At 39.1% G+C, this 11720-nt stretch overlaps 2 protein-coding genes and 1 long non-coding RNA gene across 6 annotated transcripts in view; 1 reads left to right on the top strand and 2 right to left on the bottom strand.

The window, feature by feature from the left end:
* Positions 1-2943, bottom strand: part of MTFR1 (mitochondrial fission regulator 1) — a 54290-nt gene extending 51347 nt beyond the window's left edge. The window contains exon 1 of the mRNA XM_011364622.2: positions 2843-2943. The gene's annotated coding sequence lies outside the window, so the exon portion shown is untranslated. The remainder of the gene's footprint in view (positions 1-2842) is intronic.
* Positions 2944-7933: 4990 nt separating this feature from the next.
* Positions 7934-10907, bottom strand: LOC111742686. 4 transcript variants are annotated; one of them, XR_002781419.1, is made up of 3 exons: positions 10410-10907; positions 10004-10136; positions 7934-8268 (listed from the first exon to the last, which is right to left on the bottom strand). It is a non-coding gene; the product is annotated as an uncharacterized LOC111742686 (long non-coding RNA). The 4 variants fall into 4 exon arrangements; XR_002781422.1 differs by having other exon boundaries at positions 7934-8216; XR_002781421.1 differs by having other exon boundaries at positions 10442-10907.
* A 59-nt stretch (positions 10908-10966) lies between these two features.
* ARMC1 (armadillo repeat containing 1) overlaps positions 10967-11720 on the top strand; it is a 32837-nt gene continuing 32083 nt past the window's right edge. Inside the window, exon 1 of the mRNA XM_011364586.2 lies at positions 10967-11163. The gene's annotated coding sequence lies outside the window, so the exon portion shown is untranslated. The remainder of the gene's footprint in view (positions 11164-11720) is intronic.

Genomic DNA, 11720 nt, shown 5'->3' with positions numbered 1-11720 from the left:
CTCATCAAATTGACAAAGATGGAAAGGGGAACAACCCAACACTGGCACAGACATAGTACAACCTTTCTGGTGGGCACGCTGGAAAGCAATTTCGCTTCTGGAAATTTGTCCTAAAGAAATAATCTGACACACAAAAACCTGAAAAGGAAAAGCTGTCCTCTTAAGTATTATGAATACATGTTTAAAAATCTGAAAAACAAAAATATCTAACAAAAGAGGATTGTTTAAAAACCCATTGGTACTTCACGTACATCTTGGAAGACTATGCAAAAAAAGATGATAGTCTTAAATCTGAAAAAGATGGTCTATACATAATCCAGATTGCAAAATAATATCTACAATCTCATTTTTATAAAGTGTATAAGCACATTCATTAAAAAGGTCCAAAATAGGAGATGGATGGCACTTTTTCTGTAAATGGACAAATAATAAATATTTTAGGTTTGTGGGTCATACGATCTGTCACAACTAACTCAACTCTGCCCTTGTAATGAAAAAAGTAGTCATAGACCATATGTAAATAAGTGTGGCTGGATTAAAAAAATCATTTATGGACATTAAATTCGAATTTCATATAATTTTCACACATCGCAAAACAGTCTTAAATTTTTTTTCCACCCTCTTAGAAATGTAAAAAACATTCTTATCTCACAGTTCATACAAAAGCAGACCTTGGGCCAGTTTAGGCTCTTGGGCCATAGTTTGCCAACCCTTGGTCTAGGACAGATACTAAAGCATCATCAGTGGTTTACCCTTGATGGAATTAGTGTCATTTTGTTGCTTATCTAATTAGTGTAATTTGTATCAATGGTACACAATAAACATAAAGTAGCTGAGCAGTAGTTAACATTTCAAAGGGCAGTGTATAATACTCATCACCAAGACTGCCTAAGAAAACAAACTTGTAGAAAATGAAGTTTACCAGCATTTCAAAACCTACTGTACCATGCTGTCTTTTCTTCTTTTTTAGACTACTTTTTTCTCCGTTCCTTTCCTTATATTCATAAATTCACCAGTTACCCACATCTATTTTCCTTTATATTCATCAGGTCAACTCACTAATCTTTTTTACATTTCAAGTGAGATGGCTGTGATCATGTCACTTCTTTGCTCAAGTTTAAACACCCTAAACTTGGCTCTCAAGTTCCTTCACAAGTGAGTCTAACTTTACTTGCAGACTTCTGAATTACTCGCCTATAGCAGGAATCCTGAACTCCAATTTAACAAGTCTTTAGTCCTCTGAATAAGACCAGCTGTTTATAGTTCTTTATTTCTCTAACACTGTTTGGATGAAGATTGTTTTAGAGGGTTGAGAAGATCAAAGATACGGATGAAAGTATTCGGGATAAACAGCCAATATACACAATAAGTGCCAAAAGAGATAGAGACTATTCACTGATGTGTATTTTTTTCCTTTTGTATTCCCCTTTAACTGGCATATACTATAGAAAAAAAATTAACACTTACTGAACTACACTTCTATCCTTTGCTCCTAACTTTAAATTCAATTGTATTAACGTTTTACTGTTTCAAAAAGCCAAAAATACCTATACTATTGTACTCATGTAAATTTCAAGGATTTTTCTCCCTTATGTATTCGTATCTCAACAGAAATAATTTCCCACAGCAGTTAAATTTGTTCCACAATTCTTAGGACATTCAATTATGTTTAAAAGAGCAAGGACTCTGCAGTGACTCAGGGTTAGGATCCTAAATCCCAGGTGTGCCAAATTAATTTCTCTAAGCCCCTTTCCTTTATCTGTAAAATGGAATACCTACTTCACACAGCTGTTGTAAAAATTAAACTGACAGGTGGAAACAATTTTAAAGTGCTGTATATATTAACAACTCCATAAATAGAAATTATCAATGCTCTTATTACTGCTCAAAACCGGTAACGCTGCTGCCGAGACAAGATTATTTGATACCTGTTTTTCAGTGATTCTGTAGTGAAACAGCACAGTCGAACTCCCTACATTCTTGTAGCAAACTAAATTAGCGTCGTGCACACTTTAACATGTACCTTACTTTACGCAACCACTCTAGAAAGTAAACGAATGGAAAAGCACGGCAAAGCCGTACGAATTTGTAGAAGAGACGGAATATGTCTAGGATTCACTTCAAATTAACTCAGGGAGGAGGAGAAAGCCCGGCCACGTACCGGTAATCGCTGAAATTGGGTGATAGGTACACCGATTTACACACTCCTCTCGACCTCTGCATAGCTTGAAATTTTCCAAAACAAAAAGTGTTTTTAAATGTCCAAAGGTCGACCTTTTCTTTGGGGCTTAATGCAAATCCTATGATCAGGAAAACGCACTGGGAAGTTCTGAGAGGCGAAAAAGCAACACTAGCCAGGTGAGGCTGCTTAAACGTCCCGGGCAGACCCGCAGCGCGCTCCTCCCCGCCGAAGCCCCGAGGCCGGGGGCGGGGGCGCCGCCGCCGAGTCCCGCCCGCCTAGTCCTGGGAAAGAGAGCAACACCCAAGGGAACGGCCGCGAAGCGCCCGCGGGACGGACCGCAGGGCGGGGGAGGGGCGGACATGGGCTAAGCAGGTGGGTGGTGAGTCCCAGCCTTCAGGGCAATTCCGTCCACTTCCCTCCGTCCCGCCAAAGCTCCAGCCCCACCAGGGCCCTCAGCCGCCCCGAGAACCTCTCTGCCTGCCCTCAGCAGCGGCGCGGCCACCCAACGGCCCATGAAGCCCTCCGGCCTCCCCGCAAGCCCGAACCAGGCTCCTTCAAACTCTGCCCGGACTGTTACCAGGGTGCCCCGTCGCCGTCAGGCCCAGGGGCACCTCCTCGACTCCACGCCAACCGCTTTCCCGAGTCCACAGACTTACTTACCTCAGCCGCGCGGCAGCGAGGCGTCTTCCTCAGCTACTCAGGCGTCCAGCTTGGCGGTCCCGGGGCGTTGCTGCCAATCATTCAATCTCCGCCCCGAACACCAGACCAGACTAACCAATCAGCTGTTTCCTCTGGCCCGGAGGCGGGCACTGAGATCGCGGAGCGGAAGGCTAGGCACCGCCCCACGTGCCGGCTGCCTCCTCTCGCAGCCAGTGTGCGCAGGCGCGGGGCTCGCTCTGTTGCGTTCGCTTTCGCTAGCACCTCGTTTTGTGGCCTCGCTGCTCCGCCCCGAAAGTACTTTGTTTGTAAACCTCATGCTCTAGGTGTGCAGGAAGACCCACATTCTGAATGTAGCCTAAAGAGTGTATTACCTTGAAAGAAGCTGTGAGTTTTAAGCTCTTGTTAACCTAACATACGTTGAGCCCTTTTGTCCCACGCTGTAGGACTTGTGCTCACGCGGCGGGTCTGCTTCTGAGGACCTTATATCTGGGTTATGTTTGTGGTTAGGGAAAGTGAGGATGCGGTGTCATACAAAGTGCCTGAGGGATGAGGTTTTTACTTTACCATCTTCAGTTCCAGCATCTGTTTACTCTGCTTCTGATTCGTTGGGAGACGTGTTTTTTAATAGTTGAATATTCTAGGACATTATGGATTTCAAATATTCCTGTCGGGAAAATATGTTCATTCCATTTATAGCGAACAATATATTCAGCATGGTAAAGTGTGTAGGCATGATAAAAGATTCATATGTAGAGAAAGAAACCAGTTAGTATTTCTGTAGGACCTTTCAAGAGGCTGTTGCTGATTGGCTGTCTCACTTACCCTCCCAGTGTAATTGATCCCAGAGATCATTGGGCAGGCACCCGAGCTCTGATGTTCTTGTTCCAGTTGCCAAAGTCTGCCTGGCGAGGGCTTTCCTCCTTCAGCAAAAGCATTAATTCATTTACCCAACAAGAGCTTTTGGAGGGCCCACTATGACAATACAAAGATTTTTTAAAGCCTTGAACCACACCCTCAGTGTGCCTACGGGCTAAGAGAGATAGAAATACAAAGTTCACGTACATAATCAAAAGTTATAAGGAAAGCATGGAGGGATCCTAGGAACTAAGCCTGCCTGGTGGCTCAGGGAACACATCAGAGAGGAGTGAGTGCTAGACCTAGGTATTGGGTGATCTCGTTGCTACTGGGTGATCTCGTTGATCACTGTCATTGAATCTAGCCTCTCTTAGCAGGCAGAGCTAGGAAATATATTACAACTCCTTTTTAACTCTTCGTTTATATCTCTGTGATAGGCAACCTGGAAGATGGCCCCCAGTGATCCCTGCCTCCTGATATTCAGGCCCTCGTGTAATCCCCTCTTGGAGAGTGGTTTGGACCTAGTGTTTTCCTTCTAATGAATAGAATACAGCAAGAGTGATAGGATGACGTTTCCAAGATTAGGTTACAAAAAAGATTGTGGCTTCCATCTTGCTTGCTCTCTCTTGGTCTCTCCTTCTCTTGAGCCATTATATATCAGCCATTATATTGTGAGCTGCCCTAAGGAGAGGCCCATATGGCAAGAAGCTGGGGGATGTCTCTATCCAACAGCCAGTAAGGAACCAAGGTCCTCTTGTCCGTCAACCTGCTAACAGCCATGTAAGTGAAATTGGCAAAAGATCCTCTCCCAGTTGAGCCTTCAGATGACTGCAGCCCTACTGACACCTTGATTGCAGCCCGTGGGAGACCCTGAGCCTGAGATACCCAGCTAAGCTGCACATGGATCCCTCAGACACAGAAGCTTTGAGATAATAAATGATTGTTGTGGTACGCTTCTACTTTTTTAGTAATTTGTTAGGAAGCAATGGATAACTAATATGATCTGTCTTCTCCCTAAGGTCAATGGTTCTTAAATTTACTTTGGAGCCTGTTTAAAAATACATACTTCCCAGAATCTTAGGTGATTGTTCTGCATGGCTAAATTTGGAAACTAATGTAGAAGGTTACACGGCAAACCATTTGGGGATTTTAGAAGAAAATAGACTTCTTTTTTTTCCTTTTTAGTGTATCTGATCCTGGAGTTTTTTACCCAGATTAATGGCTCAGCTTTCTTGGCAGAATCCAGAATGACTGAAACTTTATCTGCTATTTGGAGTATTTATTAAATAGAGAAGAAAGGATCAGAGCTTTCACTCACTTGCGGCCTTGAAAAAGTCCCTTGACCTTTCTATGCTTCCAGATTCCTAACAGGAAATTAAAAGATTATAATGTCATTATTTAAGTAACAGATTTGTTCATTATTAAGTGTATAGCAGGCAGTATATTAGGTGACCAAGGCCAGTTGTGGGCCAGCTTCCTTGTAGAGATTTAACAAAAGTTCAGATTGTCATTTGTTCATGTTGGTAGATGGTGAAGCTGAATTCTGTTGTAGAAAGGATGTGGGTTTTCAAGTCAGATAGACCCATATTTAAAATATGCCTCTGCCTTCCAGGGACTATACCATTTCTTTCTATAAACACACTTGGGATAGACCCTGACTTGCAGAGCTTTTTAAAATGTTTTTAAATTATATTTTGTTTTTTAAATTGCAATTACGGAAAATGTCAAACATACACAAAAGTAAAAAGCATATACAATGAATTCTCATGTATCTATCATACAGCTTCAGCAATCAGCAGCTCATAGTTACTGGTTTCACCATACCTTTTCCAGGCCTCTCGATTCTTTTTGTTTGTTTGTTTGTTTGTTTGTTTGTTTGTTTGTTTTGGAAGTGCTAGGGGATGAACTCTGGGATTCTTTTGAAGCTCTCAGGCATGTCATCTCAACCATAAATATTTCAGTGTGTATCACTAAAAGTTAAAGGGTCTTTTTAAAAACACATAACTATAATCTCATTATCAGGCCTAAAACATTGATAATTGTTTCTCAGTATCATCAATTCAATGTTCAAATTTACCTGGATATCTCATTAATTTTTTATTTTTTACTGTTGGTTTCTTTGAACTAGAATCTTAAAAAGAGCCACACATTATATTTGGTGGACATACCTCTGAAATCTATTTTAATCTACATGATCCCCCTCCCCCACCTTTTCGTTTTGTTTTGTTTTGATGAAGAAACTGAGATTTTTATCCTGTAGAAATTTCCCATATTCAGGATTTTGCCTATTACATTCCTATGGTGACATTTAACACATTCTTTTGTCTCCTTTTATTTTCTGAAAACTGGTAGTTCTAAAGATTTGATCTGATTCAGGTTCAGTTTTTGGCTAGAATACTTCATAGGCAATGGTCTGCATCAGAAGCTATATAATGGTCATGTGTTTTTCTTTATAACATTATCAGCTGTTAGTGATCATTGCCTAGGTCCATGACCTCATGAAGAGTTTGCAAAATGGTGATATTCTGTCATTTTTTTTTTTTCAGTTATTAGCTAATTGGTTACCTTGAGGAATGTTTGTAAAGGAAAGCAAGTTGAATGCTCGTTTCTTAATATTTACCAATTTTCAGAATAAGTATTGTACATCAATTATTTTGTTACCCAAGGTGTAATACATATAAGAAAGGCAAGTTTAATGCTTAGTTTGATTCTCTTTATTTACCAGTTTTCAGGAAAATTGAGTTGGTTCTTTCAAATTCTCTACAGGTGATTTTTCTTTCCTTTACTTTCCGCCCCCCAGGATCAGTAAGCACTCATTATTTTATCATTATAAATTAGTGTTTATCAGATATTTTCTTGATAGCAGACTCTTGCACAGAGAGAAGCGGGGCTAAATGTACATTTATGGAACATCTTCTAGGCACTGGGCTAGGTGCTCTCACATTACTTAATTACCATAGCAGTCTTGGAAGTAGGTGCCATGGTATCTGTTTTTTAAAGAAGACTGAGGCCCTCAGTAGCAGAGAGGCAAGTACAAAGTCATACAGCCAGCAAGTGGTCAAACTCAGACTTGTCTGATCCACGTGGCAACATGTAGCTTTTTTGAGTGAGGTCCTACAGACACTGAGTCACTAAGTAGGACTCACTGGTTACTGCACCAGCCTCCTATCTTACCTCTTATCATATATCCTCCTCAGGCATTACTGTTTTGTGACTCTAAGTTTGTCACTCTCATACTTGAAAAGCAGTTTCCCTGGAACTGGTGAATACCCTTCTGCCTTATAACCTAACACATAGATTTTTGTTGAACACATTTTATTACATTTACACATATGATTTCACTTAATGCAAATTTATCATGTTACATATAAAACTATATTTACACCCTCCCCCTGCCCCCCAGTCTCTCAGATCTTATCCTACTCATTCAGGTATATATGCTGAAAACCTAGATTGTATCTTTCTACATATTTTCCATACTTATACAATAACATATAAAGACATGTACTTATATAAACATATGTAAGATATGATTTGTTTTAAAAAATCAGATCATAACATACATACTTTTAAGCATCTTTTATTAAGATGTGGAAATTCCTCAATATCTTTTCCTTTAGCTCTAATTTCCTTAATAGTTTTCTAATATATTTTTCATAATGGTCTATGATCTTTAGATATACCAGCATTTATTAAAACATTCTACTATTGCTATGCATTCATTTGATGTTAGGTTTTTTTGGTTAGTGTTTGTTTTTTGTCAACATGAACAATGCTGCAATAAACATCTTTGTTCTTATGTCTTAATATACTGGTGCTTTTTATTTCTGTGGTTTAGATTCTTGAGAATGGGATTGCTGGGTCAAAAAATATATTATTTTTATAATAGATTTTGCTGGATTGCTTTCTAAAAGGCTGTAATAATTTACATTTACACAGCAATATTGGAGGGTCCTCTTCTTGCCCAGTATCCCTGCTAGAAACTTTGTGTCATAGTGATTTCTGCCAGGCTGAGCAGCATCAAATGATTATTCTTATTGTTATATTGATTTACATTCCTTAGTACAAGTGAGTTTAAATATCTTTTCGTGTTTATTGGCCACATGGATTTTTCTCTTAATACCGATTATATTCTTTACCGAATTTCTATAGGGTTTGTTCCCTTCTTGACAATTCGTAATCAAGTTTTGAATGTTACCCTAGTCAACTGAGCACAAAGAATAAGGAGGCTTTGGCTAGAAATAAATGATAAAGATTTATTCAAGGGTCTTAGGATTTGCAAATCATAAATGTAACTAGGCAATATTCAGAGTGTTTTGAAGAAAAAGAAGAAACAAAAACTGAGAGTTCTTATAGTAAAAAGTACATTCTTGAGAAGAATCAGTACTGCATTCTTAGCCTCTGGTTTAGTCCAAGATGATAATCTTCCAGATGTCTGGTGGTCTGGATAATGGATGTTGGGCACTCTGGATATGTAAACATTCTTTTCTGTATCCTTCAGATGGTTATCAGAGGGTATCTATAGAATTTATACATATGTATATGTGTATACACATATACATATATATAATCTTCAAGCATAACTAGAGAGAGAGTTCTAGTTAAGTTCCCAGGCTAGTTAAAGCAAGAATAGAATCATTTCCTCATTCCTCAACCTACTTGGTTTAAGTAATTTAGCAGCTTAAGTATAGTGACTCCATTTTCTTTTTCAATTTTTCCCTCACTTTCTGTCCACCGAGTTGCAAATTTATCTCAAGCTTATTTTCTATTGACATTGCTTATATATCTTTTTGCCATACAAAAAAGTGCCTTTTAAACAAGTCAAATATGTACATGTCTTTCTTTTTTAACTTCCAGGTTTCTCGTCTTGTTTAAGGTCTCCCCTACTTCTATATTTTATATGTAATCTCCAAGATTTTCTGAAAAAATTTTTTATATTTCATTTTTTTACACTTGAGTTTTTGATCCATCTGGAATTTATTTAAGGAAAATGATGCATTATATGGATACAATTTCATTTTCATCTAGATGGATAGCCGGGGCTTCTATTTATAATTATTTCTCATCCTTCAAGCATTTCTACGTTGACATGCTTTTAAGTATTAGTTTGATAGTATATGTATAGAATTTATGAATAAATAGATACATATACCTGTATTGGAACTACATGTTCAAAAACTTTTTTAAGCTGAAAGGGGTGCTTGATCAAAAAGTTTTGGAAACCATTGCACTAGACCATGAGCTCCTTAATGATGTTTTTCCTTATCTTTGAATCCATTGCTAAGACTGTCTCTGGCACATTGTATGTGTTCCAAAAATTGTTGTTAAATAATCAGATGAATGAAACTGCCATTGTCTGATGCATGTGTCTTAAGCAACACAGCCATTGAGAAACTTGACATTCCAGCTGTGTCCTGTGGCAAAATATCTGAGGCTAGAACAAGCAATGACTCATAATGACAAATAGTATAACTCCACTGGTCTTAAGTTCTTACATTTTTAATAGGAGAGTAGAAATTCTTAACATCTTAAAGACTTCCCTGTAATCCATACATGCTTATGAAACTGGTAATTATTTTTTATGAATACATCCCTGCTTTTTAAAGCTAGTTATTTACTCTCTGTAATGGCAGTTTGCTAGGAAGAATATCTGTATACTTTCATGTCAGAAGCATGATTATATTTTGGATTGTAAACTTTTAAGAGACAAAGACTACTGAACATATATTGCCACAAACCTAACAAGTCATCAGTTATTAGGAAAATCTCAAATGTCTTTTCTCTTTCTAATGTACAAATTAACATTAGCAAAAATAGCAAGTTTACGCTCCTGGGTAAATGAGTTGTTTTTAATAAGAATACTGAATGAAATTTCATTCACTCAGTCACTTGGATTATATTTAACCTGATTGTGCCCTTTGGACTTATATGTACTTTTTTTTACAGCTTTCTACATTTACAATTTCCTCCCCCGGCCCCGCCCTTTTTTTTTTCAGTTCCAGCAGTTGATTGGTTTGGTTGATTGTTGTAAATAAGGCTGGTGTTTCTATCACTGGACATTACCTTCATCTCTTTTTTCTATTTCAGACTCAGTGTTCACTTACCGCCACTCCCTTTTGTGACTTTGGGAAACAGAAACCCCGCCAGACTTGTTTTTGCTATAGGTCAAATGGTATGAAAAAGACTTTTTCTATTCTACTCTTATTTACTTCTTGAGCTTATTAGAAGGAAGAGAAGGATAACAACGAAAAAGGAGGACAAGGAATTTAGAGCAAAAGTAAACGTTTTGTTTTTAAATTCACTTACAGACGAATCAAAGTATTGGAGATGTTAGCATGGAATCAGTCCGGGAGATTTATTCTCACCCACGCTCTTTCTCCATTAGAGGGCTCTCGAATTTCCTCTGACTTTTGTATATGAGCTACATGGCAGAATTAAACTGTAAAAGAGAATCCAGAATCTATTCAGTGAGGTCACTGAGGGCAATGGATGGATGTATTATGCTCAGATTGGCCTGTGGGCTTTAGATTACACTTTAGAAAAAAAATGTTTTAAAAACCTATACCTAAACAAACAAACAACTTCAGTCACTGCCATCCATAAAACAAGTATATAAATCTTTACTTAGATAAACTAAATAGAAGACAATATTTAAAAAATACTTCACGACGAATTTGAGAAAACTCTTTGATGAGAAGTTACTTTCTCTTACATGAAAAAAAATCGCTCCAAAGTGGAAGTTACCATTTAAACAAAAAACTACTTTGCTGACTTTGCATTGCTAGGAAGACAGTGGACATGAGAAAGAAATGAATGAGATCCAAGAAATGCCTAATATAGTGCTAATGTTCTTAGAAAAACTTAAACTTTTTTTAAAGATTATGAATTAAGTCTCACAGAAGCGAATGAAATATTATGCAACTCCTTTAAGAGAGCTGAAAGAGTTGCTAGAGAAAAAAACGTTCAACTTGAATTTCTGAATGCAGGAACGGAGTTCTTCCTAAAATGGAACGCTGGGAGTTGTAGTCGGGAAAGTCCGACGATTTCTCTGCTGGAATGGAGTTTCTTTGCTTAGTGGACGGATAGGCATTTGGTCCAATTCAGAATTCCTGGGTTTTCATTGGAGCCTTTCGTTCAACACTTAGTGCATTTCCCTAGATCACCAATGAACGCTTTAGTATAAGAAAGCCTTCGAGGATTGGATGGTTTGTTCTCGCGTTGGACTACTATTAACCAATAAGAGGGCAGAACCGACGGATGTGTCAGGGTCACGGGGGAGAGTCTGTAGAGCTTTTTCCGCTGGCGCCCTGGCTCTTTGGCTTCTATAGTAAGTTTGCTGGTTTGTTGTCGCCGCGGCACCGGCTGTGAACCCAGGAACCCCCTCCGCGTCTCCGGGTCCCTCTACCTCATCCATTGGTGTGATCCTGATGGTGCGGCAGGCTGTGGACTCCTGAACCTCTGCAGCGGTATGTAGGGTACAGGGATGTTAGACAAAGCGGTGGAGCCTGGAAGGCCTCAGAGAGCAAACCCTGCCTGCACCGATTGGGCGAATCGGCTTGGGCAGGGGCGCTCTGCCTACCTTATCTGGACCCAGCAGTGCGTCTACCCCCCCCCACCCCCCGCTCTTTAAAGCGCCCTTGCTCCCATGTGTCCTGTAAAAGTATTAGCTGTGCCCATTTCTTCTCCATCCCCCGCAAGTCCGAATTTTACAAATCCTGGCGTTATTAATGAATGTCATCTCACTTTTTATCTCACCAGGTGGTTCTTTGGTAACTTTCTATTGGTTTTGTGCCTACATGTCTACACTAAGAGCAGAAGGACCTGGTTGTCTGACTTCATTCAAGAGAGACCAGTGTTTACATCTCTGTATTTTAAGAACCGTTATTGGGAGCATTAGTACTGTTAGCAACTCCTTTCGAGGTAGTGTACTGACATGTTAGGGCGGTGCAGAACATACCCCAATATCTGGCGGTATAAAATCCCCACAGGAGCAAGTATTGTTCTTGTTTGGTAATTGCCGATG

Source organism: Pteropus vampyrus, unplaced genomic scaffold (assembly GCF_000151845.1).
Source record: "Pteropus vampyrus isolate Shadow unplaced genomic scaffold, Pvam_2.0 Scaffold99, whole genome shotgun sequence".
NCBI classification, from domain to species: domain Eukaryota; kingdom Metazoa; phylum Chordata; class Mammalia; order Chiroptera; family Pteropodidae; genus Pteropus; species Pteropus vampyrus.
The sequence above is the reverse complement of the archived record's forward strand: the minus strand, read 5'-3'. Positions and strand labels throughout refer to the sequence as shown.